This window comes from Pogona vitticeps, chromosome 9 (assembly GCF_051106095.1).
Source record: "Pogona vitticeps strain Pit_001003342236 chromosome 9, PviZW2.1, whole genome shotgun sequence".
NCBI classification, from domain to species: Eukaryota; Metazoa; Chordata; class Lepidosauria; order Squamata; family Agamidae; genus Pogona; species Pogona vitticeps.
Window position 1 is genome coordinate 654977 of NC_135791.1, and position 9335 is coordinate 664311.

General features: G+C 46.2%; 1 long non-coding RNA gene across 1 annotated transcript; it reads right to left on the reverse strand.

Moving 5' to 3' along the window:
* Positions 1–1690: 1690 nt before the first annotated feature.
* Positions 1691–7382, reverse strand: LOC144584278 (uncharacterized). Its single transcript, XR_013538422.1, has 3 exons — positions 5790–7382; positions 4754–4806; positions 1691–3196 (listed from the first exon to the last, which is right to left on the reverse strand). It is a non-coding gene; the product is annotated as an uncharacterized LOC144584278 (long non-coding RNA).
* Positions 7383–9335: the final 1953 nt, after the last annotated feature.

Genomic DNA, 9335 nt, shown 5'->3' on the forward strand with positions numbered 1-9335 from the left:
AGGGGACGGAGCTGGGCTTCGAATCCAGGGGACTCAGCTGTTCAAGTCTTGCAGGGAACCTCACTCGACACAGAGACACACAGTCTATCATCAGGTCGGAATGGAAGAAGGGCATCTGAAGGCCATCTAGTCCACCCCTTGACCAAAACCAAACTCTCCTGACAGCTCTTGCCATTCTTGATCGGCCTTTGCAATCCCTCCATCCACAGGTACTGTGGCCAGAATAACAGCATGTTGTGTCCCAGATGCGGCCACTGCATGGATCCCTATGAGAGCAGTACGATGTGCTGGGTTTTATTTCTGCTTTTTTTTTTTGGTGAGGATGGATGGATGGATGGATGAATGGATGGATGGATGGATGGATGGATGGATGGATGACGGACGGACGGACGGACGGACGGACGGACGGACGGACGGACCGACCGACCGACCGACCGACCGACCGACAGACAGATAGATAGATAGATAGATAGATAGATAGATAGATAGATAGATAGATAGATAGATAGATAGATAGATAGATAGAAAGATAGAAAGATAGAAAGATAGAAAGATAGATAGATATGTCTGGGAAGCCAGAGTTCCAAATGAAGCCCATCTGGAGGATCAGTCAAAAAGCAAGCTGATTTGCAAATAAGAGATGAGAAAACTGTCCTCCTGTGGCAGTCAGATGCTTCTAGCTGTTAAGGAATCCCCACATCTAGTGTTAGATCATCTATAAGGTACAGTTCAGTCCAGGATGGATTGTCCTGAACAGAATGATCCTGTGCTTCTGTTGGCTTTCCCTCAGAGATCAATTTAGAAGCTGCCCTCCAACCTTTTGCCCCTCCCAAAAATGTCTGTTGGTGCCTGACAAAGCAAGACCTCTCCTCCCAACATTACTCTCTTCACGGGCACAATGAGAATCTGCATGTCTTCCCAGGAGTCCTGATGCCAATTAAGCTTGCAATCCCATGTCAAGGAATACGCCGCAGGACTTACTCTTGCGGAGCATGGGGCTTGAAGGCAACCTGAGGGTTGCCGGATCCTAAACTGACTGGCCTGGACACACCTTGGCCTCATTTGGGGTGGCTGGCATAGAGGAAGGAAGAGGGAAATGGTGGCAGACGCTCCGAGTGTCTTTGCTGCCGACAACCACTCTTTCATGGTGCTTCCACCTTGTGCAGCATCTTCGCCATTCCGGAAGGGCCTGGATCCAGCCTTTTTGGCACTGGCCACAATCCTGCCAGTGCTGTTGCTTGTGGCAGAGGCTTTGCATGCTTTAAACCCCCCCCCCCATACATAATTTGCTCTGACAAGCAAGCAAATTGTTTCCCCATTATCACCAGCTCTGGCTTCCCCCAGAAATGATGTGTGACCCAGATGGGGGAAGCAGGGGGGGCAAAGCAATGGGGACCCTCACCCCCCCCCCCGTGAGATGATTTTTCACATTTTCTTCCATGGCGGAAAAGCTGTTTCTTCCCCTGGAGCTGGAGCATAAAGCAAAGTATTTTTCCCACTTGACAAGTGTCATTAAAATACCACCGGCTGCCATCTGTTCTGCTAATTGGAAATTTATTACCTATTACTTTTTATTAGCATAAATAACATGATGTCTCCATTTCATGATGTTGGGACTGGAAATAAATTGGTGCCAATTGTCCGCAAAAAGAAGTGACTGTACAGAGGCTGTACAGAGACCAACTTCCATTGGTTTGCTGGAAACCAGGCCAGTTTCTTCCACATCTGGACCAAATACTCTCTCTAACCTCAAAAGCTTTCCCTTTCTGGATTAGCTCTTTTTTCTTTTTTCTTTTTGTAAATACACCCACATATACAGTAGAGCAGGAAGTAACAGGCAATATAGTAGCTAACTGTAAATTGTTACTTTAGAGGCAGTAACAAGAGTATGATGAGGTTCGATTTCAAAAGTAATGGAACCAAGTAGGAAGTAAATTACTTAAATCACGTATTAAGCAATGTTTCTAGTTACTTCCCAAACCTACTTTTTTAAGGGCTTTATGGACATTTTTAGAACTGTTTAGGAATTTTTTTTTTAAAGATGGGATCTGGTTGCATTCATGTAATGTTTTAGAAAGATGCCATTTCAGAGTTACACAACTGAACTTAGAGGATATCATGAACAAAAAACCCTGTTCACACGCACACCTTCCAGGGGGACGTCTCCATCCTTCCCTTTCGCTACTATTCTGGACCCACAGATTCTGAAACTGCGTCCACACAAAGAAGCGTTTAGGGTATATCTTGGGGTCGGAGGCCAGTCTCTGTCCCTATCCCATCCTGATTCAGTGGGACCAGACCAATCCGGGGCCACCCCACCCAACTTGGATCTTGGAGAAACCCTGGAAGGGAGGGCTTCGAAGCTTTTTTTTTCCTTGCCCAGAATTTCAAAATTGAGCCGAGCAGCTAGTTTGACTCAAACATGAGGGAAACAGGCGTTCCGTGTTTGTCATGGAACACCAAGCAGAAAAATATTGGCTTCCCTTCACTGGGATGGAAGAACAGGTGATGTATAGATGAAGAGGAGGGCGGCCTCTCCAACAAACAGAAATAATTTTTCAAAAGCTTTCAGAGAAATATGATTGATGTCCCCATATCACCACCAGCCTCTGCCATGTGGGAGAGGGTCATCTCGCTCTGAGTGATTGATGGCTTGACTCCATTTGAAAAAGCAAAAAAACTGAAGTTAGGAACATGTCGTGGTTTGCTATGGACAGCTCAAGGGACGGTTCCAGTGTCTGGAACTCCATTTTCCTCAGGAAAGGGGATGATGAAGAAAACAGGAGCCCTGCTGAGGATTGAGGTGGCGATACCTGGGCGGAGGGATGTGCCAACACTGCAATGGGCTGCCAAGCTGCCGAGCGCCAGGGTGGATTGGGCCATTTTTAGGTTCTTGCTCCTCTCTGGTTTGAATGTGTCTCTGGGTGTGTGTGTGTGTGTGTGACATGGTGCCCAAGGGGGTTTATGCGATTGGCATTTCAAAGCAAGAAGTGATGCTTTGGAGGTTGGGGGGGGGTGGTTCTCCAAGAAAAGAGAGCAAGCCTAAGCAGGAAGCTGTTCTGTTGAAAGACTGTTATCCTGTATTACTAGTAAAAATAACAACCAGCAATAACAATGGCCGTTTTGTCCTGTTTCTCTCAGCTCTGGGCTCTGAATCCTGCAATCTTCTCTCTTCAGTTCGTTTGGTTGTGTTCTTCTAAATTAAATAAAAGGAATACGTAGTTTAGTCCCTTTTGAGAAAAGTTATGCTCTAGTAATTCTGATGAAAGTCAGCTGTTTTCCAGGGCCTTGACACTAAAATGTCAACAGACAACTTTTAAAAATATAACTTTCTGAGCTCTCTGGGAAATGTTTCCGGAGACACAGTTAACAGATCCTATGAGGCCCTGTTTTTCAGCCATTTTTGGAAACGGCACCTCGTAGCTCGGAGTCTTGGGGCATTTCAGTTTCCTTCTCATCAAAAAGCGAACAAGCTTCTCTTGGGGCTCTGCTGCTCATTGTCAGACGCGAATTACCTGTTGGAGGCTGTGTCAGAATGAAATCTCTCCCCATCCCGCCTTGCGTTCCCTTGGCAAAGTCAATCCCATTGCAGTTGCGCCTGACGGCTCTGCTCCAGCCCACAGACAGGCGGGTCTGCCCATCTCGCAGACTAAATGCCCCCCCCCCTTGACAGTTCCAAGCATTTGTTTTCATTTGTCAGCAAGGACTGGCCAAGTCTGGCTTGACGGGGCCCCTCTCTTCCTGCTCCCCAGCCCTGCCCCACTGCACAAAGATCGATGTTCTCCCAGCTGCTGCGTCTCCTGGCTTTCTTAAAGCTGCAGATGAGACGATGGGAATTCTGTTTGCCTGCTTAGGGGACATGAGCTGAGAAAAAAAGAGCCATGCCACGTTTCTAGCAGGCACGCTCTTGCCCCAGCATCCACGCTGAGTTCCTTTCCATTCCTCTCCTGCACCCCATTACTTGCTCATCGTCATTTCTCCTGTCCGTGGGGTTCATCCTTTTCATACTGCCGTTGTTTTTGCTCATGATGCTAGGTTGGAGGCTGTGATGAAATTGGAGAAGTGGAAGAAAAGTGATGCACCTTTTGTGGAGTGACAAATCCTAGATGTGGTTTTCCTGTCAGTAAGTGGTATAAGACGGCCAAATTCCATCCTTATCATCCATCCTTATCACTCCTGTTCTTCACAAGAAGCCCCTGTGTCCTCTTTCCCTTGCAGTCGGGGCTGCCAGGATAGAGGCCAAACTAGTCCTGGGTGGACAACCAGCAACTCCTGGTCAGCTGAGAGCTACATTCAGTTCACAAGATAAACCGAGGAGAATGGACCAACTCCAGTTGTGCTGGCAGGTGGCATCGAGGGAAGGAGAGAGAGAGGGAGGGAGGGACGGAGAGGGACGGAACTTGGCGGCTGTGGTTTCCATGTCCCGGAATGACCCAGAGGGGTTCCATCCTTGGACATGTCTTGTGGCTGCTGCGGAAGAGGATCTGCCACCGAAGCCTCTCTGTTTCTCCAGCTCAGCAACCACAGACGGATTTGTGGCCCTGCTTCGTGAAACTGGCATTTGTGGGAAGCCCAAATGAAACCATGCTCCTTTGGCAGACACTGTTCCTATGGTATCTTGACAATTTCTTGAGCGTCCACTGGTGCGAGGGTGGTGGCGTAAGGGAGGAGATTAGGAACTTTGGGATGCATAGCAATTTTTAAATGATGTTTTTTCAAAAAATGTTTTGGAAGGATGCAAACCCTCACTTACCTCATCCTTGCTCAACAGGGCAGAGCACTGTAAATGGAGTGCATTTTGTGGTCCTGTGAGCAAAAAAAGAAAATGACAATGAGAATGGATCAGAACAGTTTTTGTGCATGTTGAACGAATTTGTGCAAATAATACTGCAAATCACAAAGCTTGCTCAGAATGCCGATGGCCATTTCTTTGTTGCATTAATGATGCTGCATTGAAATCACCACTTTTTGGATCTTTAAAAAAAATCATTGGCCAGGCGTTCTGTACTTGCTATGTACCGTAGGTGTATTTTGCCATTTAAAGCTAAACATATTTGTTTCGAACAACAGTTTGCACAAATTACATAGATCTCAATGGAGAGGAACAAAGCTCTTCCTCTTGTTCTCGTGCAGAAGCACAGGCTCTCACAGGGCTCTGAAATTCCTCACATCACTTCAAGACTTCCTCAATATGCCAGAACAAAGGATTAAGCAAGGAATATTTGGCTCACTCCTTTCATGGCAGACCTGAAGCTAAGCTGGCCGGCAGCATCTTCTGTTTGGTGGCCCTGATGGAAGTGGAGGCATTCAGATTTCTCTCCATGTAGCAGAAAGAGCAGAATCCCCTCTTGTGAGATGCTAAGCTTTTAACATGGTTTGTTGTTGTTAAGAAGCTCAGTCTCAACCGATTATTCACACGTAAGGTGAGCAGTTCTGAACATTTCTAAGTAGCCCTGCCGGTCTTTCTAGGACCCCAGAGAATGCACATAAATCACAATTATAACCATGAAGATCAACTACAAAAAGGTAAGTACTTTCCTCTTTAACTCTGGCATCTGACCCCCCCCCCCAAGCTAAGGGCGGTGAGGCCTGGCTTTCCCCCTAGTTCACCATGCTTCCTTCCATGGTCTAGAAACGGGTGCCTAAGGCCACGGGATGCTGTCAAGACCACCACGGATGGCAGGAGAGAAGTCGGGAACCGACCTAATCTCCTGCCAGGCATCTATGCTGCCTGTCTGAGGCCTGAACACCTAATTTTGTTTGGTCCAGTAGGTTTCGAAATTACCTACCAAGATATTTCGTTGCTGCTGCTGTTGTTTTCATATTGCAAACCCAGCTGGTGGCCCGGAAGCCCATTTTAGCGCCGCATTATAACTGGCGACATCCCTGGAGCATTTCGTGTCGCGCATCCTTCACAATCACAAAGGGAAATGCGTAATGGAAAGAGCAAGCCATTGAATCTAATATAAATTTGCAAAGAGAGAGAGAGAGAGAGAGAGAGAGACAACACTGTCATTTGCTGAATGGCATATGGAAAACATCAGCCTGTGCGCATGTAAAAGGGTCCTGCTGGATTCTTAAACAAGATTGCCTGACCTTGGTAATTACCTTACATTGGTGGATGGGACTGCTGTGCCCATTTGCATATGCAGAACCTCCTCATGCTGGTGCGTTTTCCTGCCCCTAGAGGACATTATGGTTAAGACGGTGAGAGCGGCAGACGCCGCCGCGGTGAGATTACCATCCCAGTGGTGACGGCTGGATGGCTCATTTCCTTCTGCCCAGCGGCCCACAGGACTTTCTGAAAGCCCAGGTCCCTTTCCTGTCGTCTCGCCATTTTAGAAACCCAGGAAGTGGTAAAAGTTTATTCTGCTACCCTTTATGATGAACTCAAAGTACCTTTTTCTTAAACGACAACATTAATTTTATAGGTTTAATTAAAAATGTTAACTGTGCCGATTAAAGTTTTACTGCACTGTGTATTTATCCTTCTTATTTAAATACATTTGGAAAGCTGGTGTTCCATCAGACTCACAGAGTTTTAAAATGTGGATGAGAAGCAGATGTTAAGCTTGTGATTCTTATATTAAAAATATAAAATAGTACTAGATTCATGAAAGGAAGACAACTTGGAATCTTAGATAACAGGGCAAGTGGAAACCCTTAAGATTCTCTCCACAGGTGGGAGAAACAGTGGTAGGTTAAGTGCCGAAAGCCTACAATGAGAACTAAATGAAACATGAGTCTTGGATGCCTCTATTAAAGTAATCAAAATGCCAGGGAACCCCACACTTAAATCCCGAAGGCCAATCAGAGAACAAAGTGACTTAATTTGCAAACCCCATGAAGTGAGAAAGGCTGCTGCCATGTGTACTCAGACACTTTCTGCAGGTAAGGGACTCCTTTTTCAGATGACGGCATCTCTGTGGTGTCTGTTTCACCCCCAAGGCATGGCCAGAAGTGCTTCCGTTTTACACAATGAAAACAGAAATATCAAACGGGTGAGGGAAGTCCACACTGCTAATCTGTGGATCTTCAGAAAAACTGAGGTTGATATTTAAAGCCTCTGTGCCCTGGCCCTCAGTTGCCCACCCCTAAAATATTAAAATAATCATGCAAAAAGAAAGTAAGAAATATAAGAGTATTTTTATTTATTTATTTATTTATTTATTTATTTATTTATTTATTTATTTATTTATTTATTTGTTTGTTTGTTTGTTTGTTTATTTATTTATTTATTTATTTATTTAAAAAACCTTTAAATGTTTTTTTTCTTTTGATCAGCACAGACAGGGCAAATATCTATGTTAAAATCAGATATTAAACACTAAACGCCACTTGAAATATAATGGTTTCGATTTGCTTTCGAAAAGAGAGGAGGAAGGGAGACCAACTCAGCCTCTCAGGGGAGGGGGCTCCATAATGTGGAGGCACCCACCGAAAAGGCCCGTTTCTCCAGTTCCTTTCAAATATACCTGTAAAGGTGAGGAGGGCCTGCAGTAGGATCCTTGTTCGTAAGGACATCATTGGTGAGAACGCGCTACACTGGTTTCCAAATCATGGGAAGAGTATTAGACTTGCTGAACCCTTTCTAGGCTCTTGCAAAAAGAAAGGAAGAGGAGAGAGAGAGAGAGAGAAAAGTGTCACATATTGGAGAAGGTCCCTCCTGTACTTCTCCTGTCATAAGGGGAAGGGGGTTCAAGTTCTCCTCCACCTGGGATGTTTTGGGAGCATCAGGACAGGAGTAAATTGAGAAGAATAAGCTTTAGACAAGGTGCTGCCCCTTTACAGATGGATGGACTCAGCGATGGAAGACCGGTTTGCACCGTGGGTGGCTGGATAGCCCTCTACTTTTGGTCTCTAGCTGTGGAGCCAGCAGTTGGGGGGTTCGAATCCCCCACTGGGCCTCATTGACAGGGGCTGGAATGGATGACCCATAGGGTCCCTTCCAGCTCTGCTATTCAAAGATGATGATGATGATGATTATCATCCCACCACCACCACCACCACCATGCTCACCTGTGCCTTTCAAAACTTGGAAATGGAGAGGGGGAGAGAGAGAGAGAGAGAGAAAGAGAGAGCATGCCCATGTTAAAGCCCTGTGAAGGTGCTGGGCCTGAGATCCGTCCCCTCCCGGTGCTCTTCTCCTTGCGAGGAGGGTGCCCGTGTCCATGGAGCAAATGCTCCCCTCCCTTGCTAAGCCCAGGTTAATGGATGTCTTCCTCCCCATCAAAAAGGGCAGAGGCCTGGAGATCCGCCCGCCCGCTCAGCCACCCGCCCTCCTCCCTCCTCCCTCCTCTAGAGGCTAGCCTTGTGCAGAGAGGCAGGGAAGAAAGGCAGGCATCTCATTACCAGGTGGGATGATGAGATGGCCTATTAGAATTTCTAATCAGCCTTGCTCCAGGTTGTGGAACAAGGGTCGGGGATACCCTGCAGGTTGGAAATCTCTGAAATGTGGCCGCATTAATCATTTTGCAGTCGGCGGGGTCGATGTTTTATTGAAAAGCCTGCCTGGCATTTAAAGACAGAGCGGCGCCTCCATTTCAGACAAGAGCAGGTCGCTTTGCCGCGAACCCAAGGCCTCTTTTAGAGCTCAGCGCAGACTCTTTCCAGAAACTGTTCTCAAGAAGGGAAAAAGGGAAGAGATTAATTCCTATATTTAGAAGAAAAAGTACAGAAAAACCTTTCCTGGCCCAAGACTTGTAGGTTCAATATACGTTTCAGGGGAAAGCGTCGGCAACGTTTAAGACTAAATTTTAATTCTCTTCTAATCAGGCTGCCTTCTGAACGGGAGGGTAGACCTTGTTCGTCGTGAAGTGGGATAATGGCTGCTTTAATTTAAATTTATGCCTTCCCCCTCATTATAGAAATTCTGCCCTCCTCACTCCCACCTTATTGGCCAAACGGTTCGAAGCGCATGCAAATTACAAGTTCCAAAATGCTCATTCCTTTTATGGTTATTAATCTAGGGCTGTCGGGGGCAACCCACATTAACAGTCTGTGGCATAAAAGCTTTTCTCTCTGGAAATCCAGACAAGTGCAGTTTCTTCTTTTCCCAGATATAGAGCTAAGACGTTTATCTGCATGCACAAAAATTACCATTTCCAACCAATATTTTTAAGGTAAATATACTCAGACTCAGGACATACCTGTGCTACATTTGCAAGTATTTGAGTCTTCCTTGGGCAATGTTCAGCAGCGTATACTTCTCCTTTATGTACTGGAGTAAGTATCTGGGGGTTTTGGAGCGTGTTGTGATTGAAGAGGGTGACACAGCAGCAAAAAAGGCCAATGCAATACTCGGTTGCATCCACTGGAGTGTCCAGGTCAAGGAA